This window comes from Leptosomus discolor, chromosome 1 (assembly GCF_034619465.1).
Source record: "Leptosomus discolor isolate bLepDis1 chromosome 1, bLepDis1.hap2, whole genome shotgun sequence".
Taxonomy (NCBI): domain Eukaryota; kingdom Metazoa; phylum Chordata; class Aves; order Leptosomiformes; family Leptosomidae; genus Leptosomus; species Leptosomus discolor.
Genome location: NC_141391.1, coordinates 67,703,081 through 67,710,565, shown reverse-complemented (window position 1 = coordinate 67,710,565; position 7,485 = coordinate 67,703,081).

Here is a 7,485-nt window from a genome sequence, read left to right as displayed (position 1 = left end):
AGGGTCCTGGGTAAGTGAATCTCTGTTGCTGTGTATGAAGCAGTGCTGTTACTCATTAAGAGCACCAGACCCTCAGGCTGCCCTTCTCAGGCCACCTGATTTGCAGGAGCCCCCAGTGCAGGTTCCTCACTGTTGGGTGCTGCTGTGCCACCGGCGCCTGCTGGCCATCGCCGCAGGTGGGAGCGCAGCCCATGCCAACTGGCTGGAGACCCCTGGCAGGGGAGGGGCAGCACACAGCACAGAGCACACCAGGCTCGCAGAAAGGTGCTGTGTGACCACATCATTGTGTGCCTCTGTTTAATCCGCAATTTCTATAAACTACTTACTTAAAAAGATAAATTTATCTCCTTTATTTATGAATGAACAATTCTGTGATTTCTTACTTTGCCTTCTGTATCTCTCCATTATATTTTTTTCCCCAATAGCAGTTTTCTGAGAACTATCATTATTCAGGTCTCTCTCACTGGTTAACATAGAGGTAAGAATGCTTCTCAAATACTGCCCCACTGATCTGGCAGGAGATAGACTCCTACATACTGAACTGCCCAGTGCTGATCTCTGAAGGGTCTTACTGAATCTATTGCATATTCGCCTATGAATAGCATTAAAAATGGCATCAAAAGCTCTTTACTTATTCAAGCAGCGTTTTGATTTGTTGTTCCTTCAGTAAAAGAAACTCACTGAAATGTGACTCCGGCAGCTGAGAAGCTGGACTTGCCACAGGCTCGCTGTGGCTTACTTCGCTGAAGACCCTCTGCAAGAAGAGCCCTACCCAGCAGTAGTGGGGGAATTTTTATTGAAATCTGTATCACAAATTCCAAACAGCGTCTTTCAAGTCATTGGGGTAAATTGAAGGCTAAATCAGATCTGTTTTCTCTCTCTTAAGTTGATGGTTCAGGTTTACAAGTTTGGCTTTCTGGTGATGCTGTAAAAGTCAGATGAGAAGCAGCCTCATTGTCTTGCGGGGTGGCCAACCATCTTTGCCATGGATCCTGCCAAGTCTACCAATCTTAATTCTTATTTCTAGGAAGGAATAAATCTGGCTTCGGGTAGAAGGCAAGTGATAAATGCAACAAATACATCTTTGTGCCAGTCTTATAGTTTAGGAGCACAACAAGTTCTTTATAGCAGCTGGGATGTATTTCAAGAGCCAAGCCTGGTAATCACAACTATCTGCACAGCTTCTGCTTATAGCAGTAGTTAATTCCAAATACTGGGACTTCATAAATGTGCCTTGGGATCACAAGCTTCATTATCCATTACGAACGCTGATGCCAGCCACTCAGATCTATATAAAGACACACTGATGCTGAAATTCTGATATGGACAGCCATATTCTGAAATGTCCCCATCTCAGCAGGATGACAGCTAAACATAAAAGTGTCATAAATGCTCCTAACCCATTTCAGCGAAACACTCAGGTTTAAAATTAAATTTTTTTTCCAACCTGGCCTTCACTTGAAATGTTGATTCAGCCAGCATTTGTATTAATGGCATCTCCATTAAAATTGTTCACCTTGTCTCTCCGAAAGCAGAGTTTTCTAAGTCTTCTAGCCAAATAGCCAAAAGTGGAACTGTTTCATCTGTAGCTACATACCTTTCTAATGCCAGGTTGCTAAATATGAGGTTGTTACAGAAGATGGTGTAGCTTAGACCAGTGGTTTAATAGCTCTGCAAGTAGGCACACAGAGATCATTTAATATGAAAACGTACTTGTGCTCAGCCTTTGTCCTCAGATTTCTCTTACCTGCTCTTTTCTTGAAGATCCTTCCTTAGCACTTACAGTCCCACTATCAGGAAAAATCTCATCGTCTTTTCCAGTTACCAACATTTACTGGAACAAGAGAAATATTTCTGCCTCTGGATAAAGATTGTATGCATCAATTTTGCCATTTCCTCAATCATTTAGGCACCTTTTTAAGATGCCTCTCAGCCTGCACATTTCAGGAGATGTGCAAAGGGAGATCAGTGATGGTTTCCAGAGCCGTACAGTCATGCATAGCTCACCATGGAGGACCCTGAGTACTGTTCCCCCCACCCTGCATCCTTTTGAGCAGCCCTGGAGGGATGCTGTGGTGGCTGCTCATGCCAGCACCCTGCCACTGCTGCGTGTATGGGTGCAGGATGGCAGTGGCACAGACCTACCTTCGCCCTACTGCAGCCAGAGGCAGTGAGAGTTGACCCTTTGAGAAACAGCCTGGCCTGAGTTTGGGGTCCTTCAGAGCATGGCACCATTACATCACGCTTTTTGATAGCTCAGAATACTTTATTCGGCACAAACAAGTATCTCTTTATGCAGTGACAGGAGTCACATCAATTAAAAGAGCATCGGTCTCTTGTTACAACAAGGCCAGGAGGACAGCTGAGCAGCTCCAGAGGGACAGGGAGTGTAGAAGGATGTCTGCATGCTAAAGTGAGCTCATTAACTGCTGAACAGCCGTTGTGGTTATACTGGAAGATAATTCCACACTTTCTAGCTGGCCTCATTTCCTTGTGTCATCCTGGAAAAAAATACCTCTCTCTATATATACATAGTTGGGTTTTTTTTTTTTATATATATATATATATATATATATATATACACACACACGTATATATATTTTTTTATAGAGACATATATATACACACACACATATATAAGTGTGTGTGTGTATATATATATATATTCATATATATCTCTCTATTTATATCATTGGCACCAGTAGGGGAAATAAGGCCTATGGGGATTTAGCTCTTGACAAATATGGTATTGCACAAACTGACAACAAAGAAGGACTCAGCCATGCTTACTTGAGGGAGATTTTCAATGAGTATGAGGGGCATCTGTAAAAGCAGATTTTTCCCAATGGTATTTTAACACCCATAGCTTGAGATGCCACTTTCCATTTGGTATTGATTTCTTACTCGGTTGAAGCTGACCTTTCCCTGCCCAGCCTGACGCAGAGTTAACACCCAAACCAGCACACCCAAAGGCTGTGTTAACCCACTGTGTGCAGACAAACCCTGGTGCCTCTGGGCAATGGCAGCCGGCTGATCCTTACCTGGATTGGGCTTTCTTGGTGTGGGGCAGGGCAGGAGCCTTCAGTGCCTGCTGAGGACCCAGCTGCAAAGATGTGGTAAAGAAAACCATCGCCTTGTCACCTGGGCCTGGCAAGGTCCCGCTATGGTCAGGGGGTGTCCGCTTTGGCTGACACCAGGTTGCATCCTCCATCTGTTTTGGTTGGGAGGGAAGGGGAGGCCATACCTTGATTCCCCCATTACCTGGGGGAAGGTCACGCAGCGATTGGCAGGCAGCAGCAGCCCAGTGTCAGACAAAGCCAAGACTGGGTGCAGGCCAGAAAAAAAAAAGAGATGAGGTTAAAGAGCGTGTAGATAAACTAGTGTGTTCCAGCCGGCCAAGAGCAGAGCAATTCAGCAATGAGCCAAAGCCATCTCCAAAAATCTTGCTGAGGACCAGCCTCCTTCCCAGGGGCCCAAAGACAGGTGAATACACCACCTTTGTTTAAAAGCAGAGAGAAAGGAAAGACCTATGGAAACAAGTCAGTCCCGCCTCAATGCAGATGAAGAGGGCTGGGAAAAGGGTTACACAATCGGTTTATAAATACCTATAAGTTCATAGGGTGATTTAAGTCATGCCGAAAATGCCAGACCAGTCTCATTTCTTGCTTTGCCTATGAGGGCAGGTGGTAAACTTGGCATGTCTTGGTTTAAGTAAGGTTTTAAATTGTTTCATTTCTCCAAGCAAACTTTGAGAATGGGATCTAGGTGGAATAACCATTAGGTGAGTTCATAAGCATTTGAAAACCTGTTCTCAAAAAGAAGTTTCAACAGTTACCTGTACTTACCCATGCTTTCCTGTAAACTGGGAGGGTATTGAACAAAGGAAATCTTTCTCCCTAAAAATATACTGTAGGTTTAGTGAGAAACTGCTAATTCATTACCTCCTTACCATTACATCACTGGTAATGCATTACCTGAGTTAGTGATGGATTTATTGAAGCGTCATTAATTACCTGGCAGAGGCTGGGTGAAGAGTGCAGTCATGAATTGGAAGGATATAATTTGTAATACAGAGACCTGCTCCACCAGAACAAGGGGGTAATGCATCAGTGTGATGGCAGCTGTTGCTTGAGTGCTGTTACATACAGTTTTCCCAATCTCTTGTCCTTAGCCTCTCAGCAAACTTTGAAGCATCTTGCCTTTGCTCTGCTGGGTGCAGAGTTCATTTCTGAAAACCAGGCACAGGAACTGAGCTGAGTGTCCTTTAAAAATGAGGCTCTCTGGACATGTTTGGACAAGGACTAAGAAAGGTACATTAAAATTAGGACCCAGATTCTGTGTTGTTACTTTTTCATCTCAGTTAAAAACTGAGAATCGCAGCAAGTCTGCTACCAATGCGAGAGAGATGGTCAGCCTGTCCGCAGGGGACTTTAGCAACAAAAATGGAGCCAGAGCACAGAGAGATCTGTCAAGATTAGAAACTTGGGCAGAAAAAAACCCATTTCATTCCGGCAAAGTACAAGATACTAAGCCAAAGGACTAGTATGTGAATGGCTAAAATTCAATGACTGTGAGAAGAAGCATCACTCAGAATGGTTTGAAGAATTTGCTGAAAAGTAAGTACATGCAAATTTGCAATTCCATAGGGCTGTGTAAAAAAAAAAAAAGCCCTAAGTCATGTTGAGTTGCTCATGCTGAGACATCATGTTACCAAGCTGAAAAGCAGTATTCTTCTCTTTGGGCGAGATCCCAAAGTAAATTAAAGCCAATGGGGGCACCTTGCCATTGCTTTTAGTGGGTCTGTGGTTGGTGAGGCCACATCTTGAACACCATTCAATTTTGGGCACCTTATTACCCCCAAGACAATGACGAGCTGGGAGAAGTTCAAAGGAAAATGTCAGTAACAGAGTGTAGGAGAAGTGGCTTAGGAAGTAAGATTGAAGAGTTATTAAATTATTAATAATGTGGCTAAGCAATATCTCAGCATCTTTGAAGCATGGAGGCATAAAGGATGGAGAAAAGGTAGGGGGAAGCAATACTTCACAAGGTGTTAGTGCCGCTGCATCCATGGTGGGTCCAGAGCTGGGGAGAAGCCCATCCCGGCACACCTGGACAGATTCGAAGGCTGAGCCCACCATAACTTAAATATCATGGGATCTCCCTCCAGCTAAGGGGTCCCTGCCACCCACAATGCCCCCACAGCCATGTGGCATGGTCCCCAAGGGGAGCTTGGCCTGCCCAGGGTGACAAGGTGCCCCTGGTACAGAGGTGCCATCACCATCAGCCGGCCACAAGCTTGTCCATGAGTCTCAGGAGTGAGGTCCATCAGGCATGCTGAGCATGGACTTCTCTCAACCTGCCAGCAGCTCTGGGTTACTTGGTTTAGTGGACCAGCTGTCACGGTTTTTATTGTCATATTATATATCCACAGTTTCATACACAGAGACTCCCCTGGCTGTCAACATCTCATGGAGGGGCAGGAGAAAACATAAGGCCTAGAGCTGGGCAGAAGGGGCTTCAGGACTTGGGACGAGAGCATAGAAATCAGCCCTAACAGGTGGAATAACTGTTAACCACATAGTACACATCATGCATAGCAAATCCAGTTGCAACATGATGCTGCAGACCAGTGAAGAAAGCACAAGGTGAAAAAGTGTTTTTGCGAACATAAAAATGACCCTTCATGGTTCTTTGAGGGAGGCTGCAGAAGCAATGCAGGCATCACTTTGGTCCTGGTACAGGACTTCAGATTCTCATGTCTCTTCATAGCCCCCACCAGACCAACCAGCAAGACACCACCAACCTCAGGACCTCAGGGAGTTAGGAAAGGGCAAGCATAACATCAGGAAAAGGGGTAGAGGCTAAAAAGTGTGTGTACAGTTTTAACTGCATCATTCTTCTTTCCTGCAACAGCTTCATTTGGAGTAATGATGATTACACTAATGATAAATTCTTGGCTTTGCTTGATGAGCATATTTTTTGTCCATGAACAAGATTTTGAGTGTAACGAGAGCCAGGGTGCAGCTTTGCAGGTGGGCATTTGGCTGGGCACATGGCTTATTTCCTTGCAACACTGCATGAAACTCGATGGCCTGTGATAGTCTGTGCAGATGGAGAAATCCCTTTGGTGAAAGCCGTTGAAGCCAGAACTGCTGGAGATGTTTCATGGCCTGTTCAATGTTCCCAAGGACCCTCTTAACTCACCATCATCCAAAAGAGATCGTGAACAATAGTATGTAGTCCCCACAACAGCAGGGTTGGCACTCAACTATGTCTGAAAGGAACATCACTGAGTTTTTCTAGGTTTATTTTTGCGTTCAATTTACCAGGTTTTCAGAGCAATAATTTCCTTTAGTTTCTCAGGAGGTGGAGAGGGTGTTAAGTGAGCTGGCTGGGCTCATGGTGGGGTCAGCAGCCCTTGGACAAATGGGAGCAGGACAGAAAAGCGGACACCAGCCAAGCTCCTTCTGGAGAACAGCGGTGACTGGTAGGTGACCCCTGAAGAGAGGCTGCTTTGTGTTTTCCACAGCCTTGATCATTCTGTGTTATTATAAGCCCAGCGTTACACTTTTGCCAAATCCCCTGCTTCCTCTTATCCCTTGCCCTGAGGCTGGAAACAGTGGGAACATCAGTTCAGTTCAACTCCAAGATGTTTTCACTGTTTTCTTCCCTTGAATTGCTCACGCTGCGGATCTGATGTCTATTCTCAAATGCAGAATAACTGCGTTCCCCAAGTCTGAAAAATGCCAACATATTTTCTCTCGTCAACCTGCAAAACATAGGAGAGACACAAATTAGAAGGATTTCTAGTGAAACGCACAATCCAGCTAAAAAACAATAAAAACAAAACCCCACAAATTCCTAAACAAAATATAGCCCTGGACATGAAATACATCCCTTCACCATGCTGCATCGCCTGAGGCACTGGCAATGATTTCTGCTGCCTTCTCTTACATTCTAGATTTTAGATTTCAGAAATTTTCAGGAAAGTTTCTTCACCGTCCCCATGCGAAAGGCAGAGCAAGCCTGCCACGTCTGATCACCTGCTGGCCTTTTAATAAGAGGACAGCTGTGGGCCAAAAAGAAAGGCATAGACCTCTTTTCTCCCACAGGAGATGCACTTCAAATGTCAGCCTTAATGTACAACCCCATCGGAGGCCCCCAGGCACACCGGGCAGGGAACCTGCAGCAGTCTCCCTCCATGTCCTGCTGCAACCGTTTTCCTCCTGGCCAGCGTGGTCCATGCCACAGACCAGGGGGGCACCAGCATGGCACCTGATGCACACCTCTTTTGGGAAGCCAGGCTGAAATCATGGCACTTGAGGAGGCAGCACCGTGGGCCTCCTAAAACCTGAAGTCTGACCCCTGGCATGGCACTGGCAGTGCTCCAGCAAGGCAGCAGCAGTGACCTGTCCCTCCTGGTGTTTCCCCCACCGCCACCTCCTGCACAGCCTCCACAGGAGGGAGGACTCAGTGCCGTTATCA